Source organism: Acipenser ruthenus, chromosome 2 (assembly GCF_902713425.1).
Source record: "Acipenser ruthenus chromosome 2, fAciRut3.2 maternal haplotype, whole genome shotgun sequence".
NCBI lineage: Eukaryota > Metazoa > Chordata > Actinopteri > Acipenseriformes > Acipenseridae > Acipenser > Acipenser ruthenus.
In genome coordinates, this window is record NC_081190.1 from 111,107,819 (window position 1) to 111,129,994 (window position 22,176).

Consider the following 22,176-nt stretch of genomic DNA (forward strand, 5'->3'; position numbering starts at 1 on the left):
GCGAATCTTTTTTTGTCAAATGGATGTTAGAGACTACATGAGTCTCTGACAAAACTTAAAACGATTGCCGTCTTCCCAGTGCGCATTGCTGTGCAGTATAATGTACAGTTAATTTATAAGGCAGTTGTTCCTTTCTAAAAAACGTTCTTTGCGATAAACTGGATTCCAGCTAAATTTAAGTTGCTTGTAATTTAAATCACCCCGTCCGTCCCTTCCTCTCTCTGTCCTTCCTGCGTTTTCACACGCCACGACTGCTCCTCCCCCTGGGATTGCAAAGCTGGAATTATTTCCTGAGGTTAGATCTGTGATTGGAGTGTTCAGTTCCGGAGTGCGAAGTGCTCCTGGAGGCAGTGACATCTGGGGAAGAAAAACACGACCAAGAAAGAGGCGCAGCACGGGAGGTAAGTGGGGTGGAATTCTAAGAATTTCTATTGTACGCGTTTCCTTTGCGTCTGTACGGATAGGAGTGATGTAGATTTGCCCATCATGTAAGTAACTTTTATGTAATCTTTGTGCAAAGGCGGTGATTTTATTGTTACTGTATTCGTTTTTGGAAGAATAAGGAGAGCGAGAGCGATGGTTGCGGCAGACGGTCGTACTGACTGCGTCGTCTCCTGTGTTTTAGTTAGTTTATTTTATCTAGTCTTACTATACTGTATTTAACATTTGCGTTAACGATCAAATCGTGTTGCAACGTCTGGATGTTCGGATGCAGAACATACCGAGATTGCTGGCTTTTTTTAATATTCAGACACAGCTAATTAACTGTGCTGGTGCTGTTCAGATTTGGGAGGAGCTGGTGGGACTTGCCTTATTCATAGCGAGAACACATTTAAGCATAGGCATACAGATACATGGAAAGTTATACACGAATAATGTTTCCCGTAATATGCACAACAACATGAGAATGTTTTCTATGTCTAGGTGAACATGATTTAAAAAGGTACAGATGAATCAATGTATTTGAAAAGTCAAACAAAGATCCCAAAGGGTATGGTATTAAAAAAAATGAAATACGCATCAAAACGGTTTCTAAATTAAGAGTGATCTAATAGCTCGACTTGTTTTTCATGATAAAGGAGCATCTCCTGCTGCCTTTGTCAATATATATATATATATATATATATATATATATATATATATAATTTATAATGTGATGTAAAAGATATTGACAGTGTCGACCCAGGGGACTTTTTCGACCTGAAAAAAGAAACAAGGACCAGGGATCACAAATGGAGAATAGATAAAGGGGCATTCAAAACAGAAAACAGGAAACAGAGAATTGTGGGAGTCTGGAACCAACTCCCCAGTAATGTTGTTGAAGCTGACACCCTGGGATCCTTCAAGAAGCTGCTTGATGAGATTCTGGGATCAATAAGCTACTAACAACCAAACGAGCAAGATGGGCTGAATGGCCTCCTCTCGCTTGTAACCTTTCTTATGTTCTTATGGCAGTAGGTGCTGGTTCATGAGCATTGAAAGAAATCTGTTGACCAATTCTGTTGACACATTATTTTTTTATTTTTTTAATATATTGATCTATTTGTGAATGATTATTGTATTTTTTTTTGTCTTCAGCTGAGTACTTTAGATTATAGTGTCATCTACTACTACTATTATTATTATTATTATTATTATTATTATTATTATTATTATGGTTATGCTGAGATTTGTAGAAACAACCACTTTGTTGTCCCCCTCCCTCCTCCCCCCTCGTGAGTTTATTGCAGTTTGTTCCATGTTTGTTCCAGCAAGAATCAAAGCATGTACATTGTTGCCATTGTTCCAGCCTTTGCAAACTGCTTCCAGGTCCTCTGGAATTGACAATAATCCCTCTGTGGGCCACACTGTTTCAGTTTACAGAGTTAACACTTATGTAACTCTGCAGTGTAAAGCCAGTGGCTGGACAGAGGATGCAAAGGGAATGCAAAGCTTACTCGGTAGAGGTCGATGCTCAGGTGCATTGGTGGAACGTTGCCACAATTTTCATCTTCAGTTCTCTGTTCCCTCTGCACTGTTATCATGAGTTCTTCTGCTGAAGACAGGAAACCCTGCACCAGCCTGTGGCAAACTTCCTGTGTGCAATTTGTTACATCGTTTAAGTATGCATTGTAATTCCTAACAAAAAAAGTATGGTTTACAATGCATCCTATTTATTGAAAATAAACTACATGACGCACACAGCACTGCAGTGTGTGTGTGTAAACTGGCAGACTGTGCTATGGATTAGTGGTGACATACGGGTAAAATAAAGATACAAGGTTTACAGATTATTTAAAGCGAATGAACCATCCTTTAACAACGACCTGTGATAAAAGGACAATGGTTTGCTGGCCAGAACACGCATGTGACAGAATCATGACTGTCATATATTCGTTGTCTATGTTCAAATAGTTTTTTTCTGTGACTTGACATATGTTTTAAAGGACTGAATCAAGCACTGGTAAGAAAAAGCATAGAAAAAAACCATGACTTCTACTGTTCGTGTTACCAAATCTGTAGAATTTCTGAAACATATTCATATGTTCTGCTTTTTTTTATCTTTCCTACTGATCTGCATTCCAGTAAGCCTTTAGTTAAGACTAGGGATACCACGTGGCCTCGTAATAATTCAGGAACACTTTGGGACGGGATGAGGTTTTTATGTTGCCCTTAAACTGAAAGAAATAAACACGTGAATTGAGCACTAAACACTGGCTTTAATTTATACTGCTTCTTAATTATCCAAATCATTGTGATAATACAAATCTTACAAAATAAAAAAAGCATCTTGAATAAACGTGTGTAGGTTTATTCAAGATACTCTTTTATTTTGTAAAATGAGTATTTCAGTTATCGGTATTTAAAAGTCGCTATTTGTATTGTGTTAATTAGTAATATATATCCCTAATTTACACTGACTCTCTCAATTAAATAATAACACTGATCAGGTGTTCACTCTGGCTGGTGTCAGGAATAGTGAACAGCTGGTCAGTATTAATGATTTGAGCGGGAGAAGGCAATATACTATAAACTATAAAGGAACTTTAAAATATATATTTTTAAAACTGTTAATAAAATAAATACTGATGGTGGTACTTATTTATTAAATTTGTTAAACGCTATTATTGTATTGTCATGCTGCCTCGAGATAATTCATCAACACAATCAATTTAGCAAAAGTGTAGCACTGAATTCACATGTTGATTCCCTTCAGTTTAAAGGCAACTTCAAAATCCTGTTCTGTGTTCTGGAATTATGGGGCCAGGTGGCCACCCTACTTCAGACCCATGTTATAAAAAGTGAGGGCTGATCCAAGCAGGTGTGGTTGGGATGCCTTCATGTTGAGTCACTTTACATTTAATAAAATTAGTAGTGGAAAATGCGAGTCAGAATTTGATTCATGCCCTGGCACAAGGTATGCTTAAGCAATCACATTTTTGTAGCTTTTTGTCAGGGCTCATTTACAGTATAATATACCCTGGGTACTGGATTTAATTATAGCAGTTTTCTCTTTGGAGTGGGCTGTTTCAGCAAAATAAACTGTTTGCCAGGAGATTAAAGAGACCAGGTATCCCTAGTGTATTTACCACACAGAACTCTGGTGGACAGCAGCTTAACCCGTGTAAGAGATTACAGTGTTTCTTACTGTCTACAATAAATGCCATACTGGACGTGACTTTCCATGTACAGTTTATTTTGTAATACAAAACCCCATCGCAATACAATCTTGTATTTTTTTGTATTTTTTGTAGGACGGTTTGTAGTTCTGTGATTCCAGGAGGAGTTAGGTCTGCAAACCATTTGATTATTAAAATGATATTTCATTGGTTTAAATGGAGCGTTCTATACATACACATTTATATTTTTGTTTTAATGACTTGACTTTATTGTGTTATCCTTTTATTCCTTTTTTTATGGAACGATGAGTATTGCCATCCTGATTTTATGTTTTTGAATGAATAATGTTTTTGGCTTTAATGCCATCTTCAATGCAGAATGTATAAAACGGGAGATGTGTGTGTTCCTGCATTTTATTTAAATGGAACTTGCTCATACAGATTTATACAAACCTGTATTTTACAGTGCAGTATTTTTGACACTTAACGGCAGCATCATTTGATTTTGCAGAAAGTGGGGAGGGTATGAACAGGTCAGTGAAACGAATGCATCCTTAGGCCCATGGGATCCATCTGCAGTACTTCATTTCCCTACTGCAGGCCTCTAGGTTTCCCCTTCAAAGATCTCCACATGTTGCACAGTGAAAAATAGAGGACATTATATAGAAATAAACTTGGTTAAATAATCCATTTCCTTGGCTGAGTTACTTAATGTATCCCCCACACTGTGCCCTATAGAAGCAGCAGCTGTTTCAGTGCTGTAATTGGCAATTGCACGTAAGATTCAAAGAGCATCACAAGTCCTTGTTTGCGACTGCAATGCAGTGATTATTAAGTCCAATTAGCAGCCTTGTGCAATTTTTCATTACAGCAATTACTTTGATTTTACATTGTACTTCTTTCTTCCTTCCACTTCTTAAAGCGTTGATTACTATAAAAAAATCTTCAGCAATATTACATACAGTGCTACCCCTTATAACGCGGTTGTCAGGGTCCATCATTGGAGGCCGCGTTATTTGTGTTTCGCTTGATAAAGTATATTGGCATTTTTGTTCCCGAAATGATTTACAAGGCCCACAAGCCAAATTAATATTGTAGCGTACGGTGGAAAATGAAGGAAGGAGACCCACACAATTTGCAGGTACTCGAATCCACGGTTTATTGGGACGATTGTTCCTGGCCCCTGCCAGCCTGGGCCACACCAAAAACAACCAACGGTCTTGCACATTCACACAGCAGCTTGTCTGACTCGGCTGTCAGCTCTGTCTGTGTTGATGTGGGCTTTCATGTCCTCGCCTACCCTGATGTCAATCAATCCCAGCTGAGGCAAGCTTACCGCTTCCCTGCTTTCACACACACACACACACACACAGGATCTGTAGACCAGTCGTGTAACAGTATAAATCCTGGGTCGTTACAATATAATAGAAACTGCAATTCCACCAGTTTTAAGTTTACACCACTCTTATTTAAATTGTATATTTTTTATAATAAATGTTGTACACTGTAAAATAACACAGAATCCAAGGATGTTTATACACACTTGTATTGTTTCGTACTTGTTTTGTAACATTAACATTGCTTCTACTTATAGAAAATAAAAAATACAGTGCAAGCACAGGAGCTTTAGAAGTACAGTACTATATGTTCCAGTTTGAACTTAAATGGGTTTGAGTATGGTAATGTAAAACAACAGTAAAACCCAATGATTGAGTCAGATTGCATTATGGGGGAAATAGGAGCCACGACCTTACAGTGTTATAACTGATTCTGCACTGTAAGGGGTCACATTATGACAGGGTATTTTGTTCCTTTCATTGAACAAAAATGGATTGTTTTGCAATAAGCACAATTTACCACAATAATTTTCATGCAATTTTGTCGTCTTGGTGATAAACCCTTTTTCATAGTCAATTGCACCAATTATTTTTCATTTTAACTGATTTTTGGTGCACCTAGCTGATAACTGCTCATGTTTGAAGGTGGCAGCACTACTGTATGTGAGCCACATGCAGTGCAGTAGGTTTTGTATGTAATCACCAGTAGCCAGTGTGACATTAAGCTACTGTCAGTGATTGAGGCTGGTCTGCACCTTGCAGGCAGGTTTTAAAGTTGGTAATTTGGCGAATGAGATTGCACAGCATGAACCAGTTCAAACTACTGATGCGCTGCTCGCTCATTAAGGGTTTGCTGAGTCTACTTCTGCCTTCACCGATACAAAGAAGGATTCTGCTGCAATAGGGACACAAGTGTAAACAGTTTATCAGTTCAGACCTGTAACGGGAGATGAGAAAGGGTTTAAAGTGCTCCTGTGCTATTGCTGTGGAAACATTTAATTAGAAGTACAGTCCTGCTTGAGGTGGTGTTTAATGTGTATGCAGAACTCTTACAGGGGAGGGGGTCAAACAAAATGACCCAAACTTTAGTTAATGTCAAATTATGGAATTACTAATTGTCCATACAACTGAATGTAAATTGACATTAAAAGCGCTCCGATGGCTAAAAGCTCTTCCTGCGTGAAATCACAGAGGTTATCCACAAACATCTGCCATGTCTACTGTGACTCAAACTATAACCCCCCCCCCCCCCCCTCCCCTGGATAATTCACTTCTATAGAATTCAACCTTTAAGAAATCAAGTCAACATTGATTCTTCACCATTTTATTGTCTGCTCTGTTGCCACCCAGCTAGTTCCAGCTCTACAGTAATGGCATTAGCACATGCCTGGTTAGTTCTTTGCTGGTGAGTTAATGGCCCACAAGAGCGTAAAGCACCCATGGCTTCACCGTGGGTCCTATAAATAACAGAGAGAGCTCTTCAATATTAGTGGTTAATAGCTTAAATGTAATAACTGAGTTTTAGTCAAGGCAGGCTGCTCAAGGCTTCTTTGGCTTCTGGCAAGTTTCTCCACTTTCATTATATTCCTTGGCAATTTAATCTCTTTTGAATTCTGTTTTCTAGAGAAGATAAGCGAAAATGAAAACCTTACATTGAATTATTATTATTGGCCAATAAGGTAGGCTCAAAAGCAGAATAATTTCTTCCAAGGGCAGTTACAGGGAGTTTTTAATAATTATGTTGAGTTCGCTTCTGAGACTGCCCTCTTATGAACACAAAGAGGACCACTTGAGAAGATGGTGTCATAAGAAACAAGTTTATGTAAAGCATTTTGTTTGGTGCAGGACATGCATAATTTACAGGTAACTTGTGTTTTAAAGAAATTCTACTACCACCCCTCCTTTTAAGGTGCCAACAGTAAAATGTTTAAACATTGAAGTCCGATGCAGTGGCCTTTACCTGCTAGATAATTGACCGTGGTGACGGGTAATGAAAGACAAGGCCAGTTATCTGCATGTAGTGACTGCTGGTGAAGATTTCTTTTTTTATAGAAGGACCTTTTTGTGTTGTACCTTGGATGGGATTACTTGGGCTGCTTGAAGAGCATGTCTCTGTTCAAAGCAAGTTTTAAGATTCCAGTCCTGTTAGCTTGTAGGGCATCTACCATAGGATAACAACTGCTCTACTCGGTATCAGACAATCCCTGATCAATTATCAGGTGATTATTCTGTTCATGAGAAGGCAAAAATGTTAATTAATATCCAGAAATAGGGTGCATGTAGCACTGATTAAGTATTGATGCCAGTAACCTTCTGCTATACCGCATCAGTATGTCTTGAATAAAGAATGACCAAATAACTTTCCTAGTTTTCCTTTTGGGTAGAATATTTCAGTTCACAAATATTGGTGTTACGTTGGATTTGATATGGGTTATGTACCCGTACTGAAATCTGAACTCCATTGACACCCTGTAATAGGTTTTGTTTCAAAGTGCACACCTACTTCAGTTTTTACTGAATAACAGAATCCAATTTGAAGCGTTACTCTTTCATAGCAGGAGATGAAGAGTGAACCTTTTCTATTGAACAAAAAGTGGCAGACGAACACAACCTCCTGGCTTTGCACTGACGTGAACTCTGCACATCAGTGAATCGCGCTCTGCTTCGTTTATCAAGATGTCATCTAAATCTCCTAGACACACTGCACAGAAGCTGGTTTTGTCTGGTTTTTGATGCTCCTGGTATGAACTGCTGTATCTCCTCATTCTCAGTATAGGAATCTAAATGCAGGAGTCGGGAGCTACACATGCCACATCTCTGTGAACAGCTCTAGTGAACATTCCAGGTCATTTAGACTGGCATTATTTTTTTGTTTTCATGTAAGTGGTTTAATACTGATGAAGCAAAATAAACTGGTAATCAACCGTAGGTGTTTACCCCCCAAAACCCTGCATGGAATACAAGTATGAATCATAAGATCAGCATCTTCAATGCTAGAACCACATGTTCTTCCACATGCTCGTATTCCACACTTGTGAATCAAGTGTGTTTTTGTTATGGTATTTCAAATCCTCACAGATTTCTTTGTTTGACCATCTGGGTAGGGGTTTAACATTGAAAGCCCGACGCACACAAGGACACTTTGTGCGAAGCTCTTCTAAAACATGAATAGAAAACATTTTCAGGAAACCTACCCCCCTATCTATGTTATCCCCCATTGATGTTTGAAAGGGTTCTCCAGTACCAAATAAAGCAAGCTGCTTTTACTGTTTGGAATAATAGTAAAATAGGTTTAGTAATTTGTATAAATTGGTGTTTGTTGGTTTCTTGGTATGAAACGGCTCATTTATTCCAGTTGTTGCGCTGTAGAGTTTGACTGAATGCACCATTAAAAGGTCAACAATCAGTCAGTTGTTTTTATTCAGGGATCCTTCCAGAATGGAATGGCAGCCAGATTGTTTTATTTTCTTTGTGATGCAGAAAACTGTGCATGTTTACAAATGGTTTTAGGCTGGTGTTATTAGAAAACTCAAACCTATTTTCTGAACTGCTCTCTTTTGGGTTTTTTGTCTCTCTGTGTCATGTTTAGAGTGATGTGTTGGTCAACTCTAGGGTTGCGTGGTATGCAACGTGAAAAGACTGCTGTGGCGTATCGAGATGTGTGAGAGCAGCCATGAAGATGGTGGATGAATTTGCCTGCTCGTACCCTCTGGACTGTAATTCATTTGTGTTATGTGAACTTATAATTGAATTTATGTCCGTCCATTGATTTACTGTTGACTTACAGCACCAGCAGAACTGTATGCGTTGCCGGTTTCACTCATGGGTTTGTGCCAAGCTGCAGTGTTGACGTTTCAATTTTTTTATATTAAAATATGATTCCTCGGTGTCTGTTTACTATACTGTGTGATAGTTTACCCTGACGAGTACATCCTTCTTTACTTTGTTTACATTCCATTCGACATGGATGTGCACTGCATCTCAGTGGGGATGGAGTGGAGGCACGCATTGGGGATGGAGTGGAGGCACGCATTGGGGATGGAGTGGAGGCACGCATTGGGGATGGAGTGGAGGCACGCATTGGGGATGGAGTGGAGGCACGCATTAGGGATGGAGTGGAGGCACGCATTAGGGATGGGATGGAGTGGAGGCACGCATTAGGGATGGAGTGGAGGCACGCATTAGGGATGGAGTGGAGGCACGCATTAGGGATGGAGTGGAGGCACGCATTAGGGATGGAGTGGAGGCACGCATTGGGGATGGAGTGGAGGCACGCATTGGGGATGGAGTGGAGGCACGCATTAGGGATGGAGTGGAGGCACGCATTAGGGATGGAGTGGAGGCACGCATTAGGGATGGAGTGGAGGCACGCATTAGGGATGTGCTTTTGGTCATTTTTTATGAACGTTTTTTTTTAATGCTATGCAGGTGTCAGCATTTAAACCATATCTACATATATACACACTCTCTTTATATTACATTCTGATGTATACTGACAGCCCTGGTTAGTATTTTCCAAGCAAAGAACCCCTAAATAAGCAAATAATGTTTTAAAATCGCAAAGACTTAACTACAAAATAAAAAAAAACGAAAAAAAAAACATGTATACACCAAAGTATATAGAAATTAGAGCTGTCACTCGAGTTAATTTATGGACATTAGTTGATTTAACTGGTAGATTAATCGGTAGATTTATCCGTGCACATTTTTAATTAAGGTAACGATCTTATAGCGGCTGTTCTCTAGTAATACAAAAAAATCAATAGAATCTAAAATATATATATATATATATATATATATATATATATATATATATATATATAAAGGCCCGTTGGGAATTTGGTCTTTTAAAAAACATTTGTATTATTATTTTTATCTCCGTAAATGTCGCTTTTGTATTTGTGCTGCACAAATGACATATACCTGTGCTGGCCGTAAACTCCTATACGAGTACAGTGTTCCATAAACCCAACATTGTGATCTTTCCATCAGTTGTGTCTTGCAGTCACCAAATTGAATTCCCTTGCAGTGTGAGGGGAGGGACACCATCATGGGGGAGTTCTAACATTGGGGTCAAGATCTGTGAAATATCAACAAGCAACCTGGAATTAGAATGCCATTCGGTGAAGAACTCAGAGTAGCGTTTCTATGAATGCTGTACATGTCTGCCGGCACGCCACACCACGTGTTCCTTTCTGCTTTCCTGATCATGTTTTGTTAGTTCTGAGCAAACACAGGGCCTGCTGTGTAAATGAAAAAAGACTTCATAAGAAAAAGTCAGCAGAGGAAAGGCATTACAAGCAAGGGTGCCAGTTTGTTCTTTGACACTGAAACCCTTGTTCTGACACATGCTGGTGGTGTAACACTTTTGGTTTTAACTTTCTGTGTCTCTAGCTGCTTCCCCCCCCCCCCCCCCCCCCCCCCACCAATACAAACAGACTCCTAAGGCACCAGACGCCAGATTGCTGTTTTTACTTCATCAAGAGAATGTAGAGGCCTGTATCACATTACAAATTTTGAGCATCATGAGTGATTTCACTGTAGTACAGACTGAGAGGTGGGAAATGCTGAACAGAGACTAGGCCTGTCTTGCTGGTTGAATACTGACTGATGACAGCAGTAGGAATATACAAAAACAGCAACTGTTGACGGAATGGCAGGTGTCACTGGCGTCTTTTGAGCGAAAAACATTTCTGAAGTTTAAAGTAAGGGTATAATGTTCATGATTTAAAGAGAAGCTGTATTTAATTAATGGGACTGTTATATTGAGCCAGAGTGTTTGAAATTAGCACCCGCCTACCCACCAAATGCAAGTTGGTTGTTGTTTTTGTAGTGGTTTTTTTTGTGCCCGAGGGCGTGGGATGTGGGGGTGCTGGAGATATGGCCACGCTTGCAACCTTTCTGTTGTTAACCTCAGTTTGAGCTTGGTACTGTAGATGTGCACTGCCTTCAATAATGTCAGGAATCAACTGTTTCAACCAATTAGCATTGCCATTTGAGGGCTGGCATTCAGTGTTTCAACCAATTAGCACTTAGCATTGCCATGCAAGGGTGGGTGTTTATTGTTTCTCAATGTCTGATGGCAAAACACGAAAAACATGCTTTATAGCACCCAGCAACAAGCGAGTACACAACAAACCTGGTTGTATTGGGGTAGGTCTCGGCTTTACAACAGCAGTTTAAGATTGCACATAGTTACTGGTACACCTGGTGGTCCCTAATGGAAACATTGGTATTTGAGATGAAAAGGTTGAAAACCACTGCTCCATAGCATCCAGCACCACATTAAAGAACATGCTCTATAGCATCGAGCACCACATTAAAGAACGTGCTCTATAACATCCAGCACCACATTAAAGAACATGCTCTATAGCATCCAGCACCACATTAAAGAACATGCTCTATAGCATCCAGCACCACATTAAAGAACATGCTCTATAGCATCCAGCACCACATTAAAGAACATGCTCTATAGCATCCAGCACCACATTAAAGAACATGCTCTATAGCATCCAGCACCACATTAAAGAACATGCTTTATAGCATCCAGCACCACATTAAAGAACATGCTCTACAGCATCCAGCACCACATTAAAGAACATGCTCTATAGCATCGAGCACCACATTAAAGAACATGCTCTATAGCATCCAGCACCACATTAAAGAACATGCTCTATAGCATCCAGCACCACATTAAAGAACATGCTCTATAGCATCCAGCACCACATTAAAGAACATGCTCTATAGCATCCAGCACCACATTAAAGAACATGCTCTATAGCATCCAGCACCACATTAAAGAACATGCTCTATAGCATCCAGCACCACATTAAAGAACATGCTTTATAGCATCCAGCACCACATTAAAGAACATGCTCTATAGCATCCAGCACCACATTAAAGAACATGCTCTACAGCATCCAGCACCACATTAAAGAACATGCTCTACAGCATCCAGCACCACATTAAAGAACATGCTCTATAGCATCCAGCACCACATTAAAGAACATGCTTTATAGCATCCAGCACCACATTAAAGAACATGCTCTATAGCATCCAGCACCACATTAAAGAACATGCTTTATAGCATCCAGCACCACATTAAAGAACATGCTCTATAGCATCCAGCACCACATTAAAGAACATGCTCTATAGCATCCAGCACCACATTAAAGAACATGCTCTATAGCATCCAGCACCACATTAAAGAACATGCTCTATAGCATCCAGCACCACATTAAAGAACATGCTCTATAGCATCCAGCACCACATTAAAGAACATGCTCTATAGCATCCAGCACCACATCAAAGAACATGCTCTATAGCATCCAGCACCACATTAAAGAACATGCTCTATAGCATCCAGCACCACATAAAAAAAAAACCCTAAAGAATATTTTAAATTAAATGTCAATGTATCTATGAAGAAGTGATATTACAATATTGCTGTGCTCCTTCTCACTTTTAAATACCAATCCAAGTGTTTTATGCGATATATGTTTTAATTTCATTAAACAAAGTTGTAGAAAGTAATCGTACTCTGTTTTTAGTAGGGCTGTGTTCGAAGTGTCGTTCGCTAGCCCGGAATTCGAAGGTGGTTCCGAACCTTGGAAGTTTCGTCGGGCGGCATTCACGCACTGTCGGAAGTTTTTTATTTCTCCGTTAACAGAAACCGTTTGACAATGTGTGAAATACTTTATATAACACATTAAAAGATTGCTGGCCGTGCATTGGAGCAGGGTGTAATGCCAAAGCACTGGAGGAGTACCTATAGCGGCAGTATTGCTTCAATAAAATATGTACTGAATACCTAGTGTACAAGACGTAAGAGAAGTGCAATGGTAGAATAAGTATGAAACATAAAATATACGACAACACTAATCATTTTTATTTTGAAAACTGAGCACCGAGTAAGCTGAAGCACCGCCCCTTTAAAAAAAAAAAAAAGAAACAAAGCGCAGTTGAAAGGTCACAGCACAGAGGCAGGCGGTGTCCTAGAAACAGGTTTTAAGCACACACATGAAAACTGAAATAATCAATGTTAACATGAAGCCACGGCCTCCAGTAATAGTTTCTTCAGCAAGACTTACAGCAGCTTTTCACAGTCTTGACTGAGGTACAGTAGCGACAAGCACAGTTTGAAGTTGTTTATTTGTGCTTGTTGATTTGAATACTTTAGTTTCTATAGGTAATGCTTTATGTATAATTAAAGATGGATTATTGTTTTATTTCCTTGCGGTGATGACGCTGTGACATTCTGCTACGGTTTTTAAAACTATATTAGAATAGTTTATTATAGTTTCAACACAGTTTTGGTGAACTATCCTCAATAAACATTTTACTGGGCCAGTAGAATGCGTGTCGGGCCTGTGGATGGAAAAGACATCTCAAGCCCTGGTACTATTATCCAGTTATTTGATTGATTCATTCATTTATTTGTGGAAGGGATTGGTAGGGGTGGAAGATTGCATGACAGATTATCCCTTGCTCCTTGTGAGTTGTAGCTAATACAAACAAGCCTGTCCTTTTTAAATTAATAGGCAATTAAGTGTCCAGACAGCTGAGACACACCAAAAGCAGTTTTGTATTGATTAGTGTTGAAAATGACTGCAAACCACTGAAAACAATGTTGGTAAGCTGTTGTGTGTCATAATGGACATACTGTACAGTTGTCTGAAAATGTAGTACAACACTTTTTAATGTACATTTAGTGGCTGGTATGTAAACTGGCTGCTTTTAACTGCACTGTATGAAGTTGTTTTAAACTTATAAGCAATTGAAGGGAATTGGGGACACAATTTTAAATAATTCTACTTTTGTGTTTTTTTTTTTTTTTTTTATCAATAGTCAGATATAAAAATAGTCAATGTCATCTACAGGAAGCCTCAGTAGCACTCACCAGGGCACTCTCCATCCTTTCTTTCAATAACGTGTGCTTTAAAAATACATAATAATAATAATAATAATAATAATTTATTTTTATATTGCGCCTTTCATTGTGTACCACAATAACAAAGCGCTTGACAAGATACGAGACTAGGGTGTGTGAACTATGCATCGGCTGCAGAGTCACTAACAACGAGACGTTGTTGTAAGTGACTCTGCAACTGTACCAGTCATTTTAGTTCATGAGGCCAAATATTTTGTAATGTGTTGGTTTAAACTTTATAAATGTATTTGAATGTAAAGAATTGATGAAATATTTCCATGTACTGGTATATCATCTCAGATTATTTATATATATATATATATATATATATATATATATATATATATATATATATATATATATATATATATATATATTACACACACACAATCTATACCCTATTCAGTGGGAATGTTTTTTAAGCAGCTTTCTCAGCATGTTTGTTTTTACAGTGTATCTTACTGCCAAATAAAAAGTGGTCCATTACCCTGGCCCAGAGAAATGCCTGACACAGGAAATGGGCTTATTACTGAGTCCAGGTTTCGGGGTGTTGTTACAGAGCCCCATAAGAATTGCTTGGGATTTGGTGCTGTTTAAGTGACGCTGCATGACTGCTTTCTGCATGATGGCCTCAGTCTTCAGCAGGATATAGGTTATGGCCCCAGGTCTAAGGAGATCGAAACAGACAAACAGTGGTGCCAAACAAGATTGCTGCCTGTCAGTGTTTTTGACATCTTTATTGTCATTCTAGTGTGTGTTTTAAATAGCTAACCTCAGGCAGTTGCAACTTGCAGGTTCAGATTCTGTTTTTTTTTATTATAAAATGTTCTTGTGTTAATAGTGTACAAATTCAGCAATGGGTCAAATAATTGATTAAGAAGGATTTAAAATGAGAAATGTATCTGACACAAATTTGAGTTTAGAGATCAAATGTAATCATTTAATTTAAAATATTATATAAAGCCAGTAACAATCTGTCTGTGGTTGAAAAATAGTACAACCCAATAAAAGATGGTCTATAAAGGACAACAATTAATTATATATGAGAATGACCTTACTTTGTCTGTTTGCTTTTAAGTTGGATTGATTAGAGGCTTGTCATTATGATGAAAAGCTCTATTATGTGAGCAGAAGGAGAGCCTATAGCATTCATTTTCACAGTTCTCTGTCGTGTAGGGTTTCAGGCAAAATAAACCTGATAATGGGAAGTGATGCATTAGCGTGAAATGCTTATGTGTTGATGTGCATCTTGTCAATATTTCACTCTCTGACTGTAATATGCCACTGTTTCTATCTTAAAGACAAGCTCTTACATATTCAGTGATTTCATATCTCTGCAAAACTCTCAGGCTGATGCTGCATGAAATGGATACTGTGCAGGTCCCTCCCCGAAAAGCTGCATAAAGGCAGTTAAAGGCTGTCTGGTGGGGATAAGTAATTTCAGTTTCCAGTGTGCTGTTTCATATGCATTCACTGATCAAAGCCAAGTTTAAAGTGGGATGTCAAGAAATGATCGTCATTTTATTTAAGGGCAGCAGACCTGTCCCCTCCTAAACATATGAAACTGACTTCGCAGACAGCTTGACAATTTGCAAGTAAAGATTGGGATATTCTCACCTCTGGAGCATTACTGTTTTTTTTTTTATTATTAGATGAGCAGAGAATAGTATCTTGCTACTTTTAAGTAGTGTGTTTTTTTAGGTTGTTTCTGCCCTTAAGGATCACTGCCAGCAGAGGTCTATACATTGTTACCGAGACATCCAACATTTCAGAACATCGTTTTTCAGTTTAGCAGCGAGAAGAGGGTTTGAGACCGAAAGTAGACAGCATGATATCATGAAGTAAGTAATCTCATTTTTTACCCCCCAAAAAATAACTCAAAAGAAAACGGCCTGATGTCGATAAACGAAAGTGGCAAGAAATCTGGTGCTTCTTGATGTCTTCATCTTGGCCCATCATTAGAGTGTTTGGTTTGTCTTTTTGTGGCGTGTAACTTCTGGGCTGTCCTTAAAACGTGACTTATTATACTGTAAATACAATGAATATGAGCCTATAAGGTCTGTGCTGTACAGGAAGTGAGATATTTTGTTTTATCTGGCAGCAGTATGCAAAACAACTGGCTGCTTTAACCTTGGAAGTGATAGCCCACTTGGAAAGTTCTAGAATGATGCTGTAGCCTCTGACATCATTACTGTCGTGACCTAGCATCTGTACAGCCATGTACATTATGTGGAGTCAGGCCTGCTTTGCCTGAACGGTAAGGGTCCGACGTGTACAGGAAATAGCTGCGGTGTAATTAATATTCCCCTCATTTAGAAAAGCGCAGTGCTTGGATGAATTCCAGGGGCTGGCCTCTACCCTGCACTGTATGCTTTGGCCCATATCAGCAGGGCAGAGAAATTGAGCAGGAAACTAAACTTATTTCATCTTTCTATTATTGCAAGCTTTCATGACACCATATGTGAAGATTATAGCTGTGACTGCGACAAGTCTAAGAATAGCTAAACCCAGTTGATGAGTTTTAACTTTGTGATTTCAGACAAGATTTTACAGTATGCATCTACAGAGAAGATGATTAAAGCTGCAAGGACCCACAATTTGATAATGTAATAGGATTCTTTCATAGCTTCTGTGCACTGTAGGTATTCAGAAGACTGAAGCATTACCAAGACAGCTTTCCTTTCCTTTGCAGCCTCCAGTATTGCACATATTCTTGCAATAACTTTTTACAGATAGAATTTATTTTCTTATAGGCATACTGTATAAATCAGCTCGAGAAGCTAATCACATGGACATCAGATCACAACAATACAGTCTCTGCGGCTGTCTGTTCAGATGTATAGGACATTTGAATAAAAATATAAAAACCATAAAAACATATTGTAGGAGGCAGCAACTGGAGGTAATGTGTCATGTTGTGAACACTACAGCTTGTTCACTAACCCTTTGACATTCCCTAAAAGGTAGTTTTAACTGTGAGTACACAAGCCTCCCTCTGTGAAACCTTCTGTCAGCGCTGTAAACAAACAGACATAACCTTGCGACTACATGCAGGAGGCCATGAGCTGCAAGATGCGATAGTGTCGGGAAGCAAAAGAAATAGCCACTATCTTACACCTTTCAAAGAAAATAACTTGTTAACCGGTCTTTATCATGGACAAAAAAAAAATGTTAATGGGTCATATTTGTCTATCAACAGTTTTCATCTTTCTAGGTACTCCACTTTATCCTTGTGAATTCGTGTCACATCAGTGACTTGCTGTATTTCTGTCAAGATCCCACGACATCATCCTTCGTTCCTAATGCTGCTTCCTTTTTTCCTGACCTGTTTTAACCAAGGCTTTAAAGCTGCATTATGAAAAAGAAGGGCAGCCCCACTGTGGATTATTATTTTGCAGGTAATACAGCACTGTTGTGTGAGGTTCAAGCTTCAAATGTTGGCGGGCTCTTACTCTGCATTGTAAATCCCACTGTAGAGAACTGGAAAACGTGGACCCGGGTACGTCTTAAGTCGGAGCGGACTGAACACGCTACTGAATTACGCCCCTTTCACGTGATGTTAAAAAATGAGCTCCCCTCAGTTTTTAAGTTTGATATTAATTATGTTGATGTAATTTTAAGAAATGTAACGAAAGCAGGACTTCACTGCCGCTGTTCTTCGTTCGTTTAGACAAAAAAAATCTATGACTTTTAGTGTTTGTTTCTTATTGATATTGTTAAAAATTGTCAAAGCTTTAATTAAGAAAAAAAGAAGATTTGTGTACCATAACATTAAGACTTGATACTTTATTGGGGCCCCCCAAGATTTCCTCTGGGACCTTCAGTTTTATTAGTTGAGAGTCCTTGACCCGCAATGGGGGGAATCAAGTGTGCCTACTTGGACAGGCTGAAGTTGTCTGCTCTTATATTCACAAAGCATGTGGACCGGCAAGCTATGGGAATTTAAAAAAAATGTAGCTTTTTTTCTTGGTGTAAAAGAACCGCTGCCACTCTGGTTCGTTGCCCCTTTAAAAACACGACCAAACACACACAGGAATGGATTTTCATGCGCTGACGCTCTATATTTTCAATAAACAACAAAATAAAACAAACACAAAATAAACACCGAGCTCTTTCGGAGCACTAACCACCTTTCGGGAACACCCTGACTACAAGTAGGACGGCTAAGCCGTTTTCCAACCAAACCAAACACAACAAACAAACAAAACCACACAGGTTTATAAATACTGCTTATGTTTTTCCTCTGGACTGCTCAGAAGCAGAGCACCTCTTCTGCCTCCTTCTACTCAGCAGCCATGAGCAGACTAACTGCTCTCCTTTAATACCCTGCACTAAACACTAATCCACTTTAACAATCTGACATGACTATAAAAACAGGGACAAAGACACTTGCACGGAGGTTCTTTTCAGGTGAACCATTTTACTTATTTTTCAATAGAGATCTTATTCTCTCTGTTTATAGGGTAGAGCAGGGCTACTCAACCCTGGTCCTGGAGGGTTGCTATCCCTTCTGGTTTTTGTTCCAACTGTACCCTACATTACTTAATTGGACCAATTAAGTGCTTATTAGATGCTTAATTGGTCCAATTAATCAATTTAGTGTACAGTTAGAACAAAAACCAGGAGGGACAGCGGCCCTCCAGGACCAGGGTTGAATAGCCCTGGAATAAAGTGTTATCATGTGCAATCTTCATTCATATGATTTCATGTTAAATTGAGAGAGTACTGTATTTAAAGAAATTAATACAGTAGATCGTGCTAACAATATGTACAAAAGCAATTTGTCTTTTTATGAAACAATTATCACCAACAAAGCAATTTGCAGCATGGCATTGTGGGAAGAACTAGATCCAGTATTGCGGTTGGTTTTCTGTTAACATGGACAATAGTCTGGGCATTTTAAACCCTGCTTTTGTATTACAGATGGGGGTCACAGACTGTGTATAAAGCCAGTACATCACTTTGCAATAGTATTGTGGAGAAAAAATACAAAGTGTCTGATGGAGGCACCAGAAAAAAGGGTTTTCTAACACGTATGTTAGAAACGTGTATGCCTGCCATGCTTTAAATACATTGGCCTCATGAAAAGAGCACTATGACCTACATCCACTGTACACACATGTAAAACTGAAGTGTAAGACTGACTGTCTTTTACTGCCTGCTATCTCTTCTAGTACAGCAACAATCTGCAGATCCGTGCTGTGATTCTTATTTCAAATTGTTTGCTGCATTGCTTCTCTGCCAAGTAATTGTCATGCTTGTGATGGATTAAGTCTAGTCTAAATGCAGCCGTGCTGTCCCTGGAGGATGTTGGCAGCCTGGGATTGTTCAGTCTCCGCTTCCAGGATGCTGTGTCACCAAATACCAGGTTTGCACAGTCATCCTGACACATTGTTTTCTCCGGAGTTAAAATAAGTAACAATGATTAGCTTTCAAATAACATGGTTCTTTAGTGGAGACAATGTCAAGATAAGTCATTATATACAGTACATAACACACCTGGAGCAGGTTCTTTACCACTACAGGGAATGAAAGGGCAGATGTGACTCAGCCTTATCAGGATGGACTACACTCTTCCGGTATGCAGTGTGGTTCACCATCCCTCTACCATGTGTTTCATGGTACACTATTAGCTAGAAACCACCAGCACTTCACACAGTCGAGCCCCCTCAACAGCAATTTAGACAAGAAAGGAATGAGTTGTCATGTGCAAAGCCAACATATTGTAAGCATTGCAGTGTCCCTCTGCAGGAGGCTGCAGACGGCTGATTTTCATGTTGGGGAAGCACTCTTTTGATCCTTTCCCATAAGAGCTGAATGAACTACATAGATATAAGGCTTGATACATTCCAGTGAGCTGCCTTGCCATGTCTTTTGATTGTATTATTTTGTGTAGAAGGTGTTGGCTACAGCTTGGCCAGTCAAAGCCGCTTTTCATATTGCGGTGCCTAAGGACTGTAACAGGAGCCATTGTAAACAGTACTCCTGTATCTGTCTGGTTTTTGCTATTTTACTATTGGTTGTATTCCATCAGTAACAGCTGTCATCTTTAAGTCTCCAAGGAGTCCCTTTAGTGGAAGGAAGTCGGGCTGCTGAAAGGAAAGCCACGTGACTGGCCATTGCGTCGGCCTCCTTGTTTGCTTTAGTTTGAGCTGCTACTCCTGCTGTTAAATTCCAGGCTCCCAGACTGGTCTGTTGAGCGCAACAAGATAGCACTGATCTCAGAGCAGCCTGCAGAACACCTGAAACACAGTGCTACAAACTCGATCTGCTTGTACGGTAATTTCAAAATGATCAATGGAAAAGGGTACCAATTAAATGCCACCGTAGATAAAAGCACAATGTGAAAGTGCATATTTTCGTTATGGTTGCGTACTTGGTCACAATGATAAAACGATACTGGTTAGACAGTGGTCTATTTGTATGTATTTAATTTTGCTACAGTTATTGTGCTGTCTCTTTGTGCTTTCATGCACCCTTTCTATCTGTAGAGTACCTAGAGAACTGTTCATCCATTTGTGCAGGATTTTTGGATTGGGTATCAAAATCTACTCTTGCATGATTCTGGTCTAAAATCGGTTGATTGATAGTCTGAACAAATTTGATTCATTTTGTTGCCCATTGGTGGTCAGTATACTTTTTTTTTTGTTGTTGTTATGAGATGCTATATGTTGAGGCTATATTGTGAACTTTATAAATAAAACCTGTACAATCTGGCATCGCTTGGGACCAGAAAAGTGTGCTCAATTACAGTTGCTGTAGAAAAAAATAAGTCAATACTGTACCTAAAAAAGGTAACATGGCAAAACTATTTTAACACTTAAATTTTATTTTTTATTACTGTACATACTCGGTATGCTAAACACAATAATGCCTCAGCAAACTTTAATACACAATGCCTCAACAAAACCTGTTCTTAGAAGTACCTGTTTAGACCATTGCCATAGAAAGACTTTCGCTTGTTCGTACTGTACCTGCATGCAAGATTCAGGCGCTTTCTGCTGCTTTCAGGTTTTCTCCACGTTGCTTAAATAGGCATCTTTTCTTTTTAGATTGTCTGAAACAGTTTGCCTTGCGAATTTTTGTTTTTTGTTTGAATTTTTCACTGAGCTTTTTTTTTTTTTTTTTTTAATTTAGTCGTTGCCAATTAGTTTTTTTTATTATTTTCTCCCCAATTTGAAATGCCCAATTATTTTTAGGCTCTGCTCACCGCTACCACCCCTGCGCTGACTCGGGAGGGGCGAAGATGAACCCTCGCTGTCCTCCGAAGCGTGTGCCGTCAGCCGCCCGCTTCTTTACACTCTGCGGACTCACCTTGCAGCCGCCTCAGAGCTACAGCGTCGGAGGAGAACGCAGCTCTGGGCAGCTTACAGGCAAGTCCGCAGGCGCCCGGCCAGACTACAGGGGTCGCTGGTGCGTGGTGAGCCGAGGACACCCTGGCTGACCTAACCCTCCCTCCCCCCGGGCGACACTTGGCCAATTGAGCACCGACCCCTGGGAGCTCCCGTCCACAGTCGGCTGTGAAATAGCTTGAACTCGCGACGTCCAGGCTATAGAGCGCATCTTCACTGAGCTTTTTTGTGTTGGTTAAACATTCAGCTTTTTAGTGCAACATTTCTTTCAAGAGGTCATTCATTGTGTGGCTGTTTAGACATTTATTTGCTGTTCAACATCAAAATGGCAACGGCAGGACATGAGTATATATGTAACATCTTGCTTTTGTTCTGTTTTTTGTACTGCTAGTTTTAAACCTAGAAAATAAATCACATGACCCAGTGCCAGATTGACATTGATTTTAGTCAGAAGAAACGTAAAAATAATTCACAATTAGAAGTGCAACTGTGTTTCTCAAACTACAGTATCCTTTTGCCTCCATCTCTGCAGCCAGTCAAACTCTAATTGTGTTTTCTCCTTGTACCTCGCCAAAACCAAGTGACTTCTATTTTGTGATTATCTCAGTATGCCATAATGGGCTATTTGGTCTGGCAGATGGAATCAATGAGTGTATACCAGATTATTTTGGTTTGGAAGCAAGTGCAAAAGCAAGCCATAGCAGTATATAAGTAGCAAGAGAACACTTTATGGTGATTTTGTGATCTGCACTTTTCAGTGTCAACAGGGGGATAGATTGAGACCAGCTAACTCGTTTCACTTGTGACTTATGTATTCTAACCCAGGAGCAAAGCATGAGAGGATCGTAAATGAAATGCATGTCTGGGCAAGAGTCTTCAGAGACCTCTGCCTTGTAATCTCATCTCTAATGCCTGATGTTGTGAAGTTTTTATCACTCACAACTCTTGAATTTACTGTC

General features: G+C 39.4%; 1 protein-coding gene across 6 annotated transcripts in view; it reads left to right on the forward strand.

Annotated features, from left to right (window-relative positions):
• Positions 1-232: 232 nt before the first annotated feature.
• The window catches only part of LOC117409505 (amyloid beta precursor protein binding family B member 2-like), a 126,086-nt gene continuing 104,142 nt past the window's right edge, over positions 233-22,176 (forward strand). For 3 of the 6 annotated variants that reach the window (XM_034015667.3, XM_034015672.3, XM_059006461.1), the window contains exon 1: positions 235-401. The gene's annotated coding sequence lies outside the window, so the exon portion shown is untranslated. The other 3 variants (XM_059006459.1, XM_034911058.2, XM_059006458.1) reach the window with 3 other exon arrangements.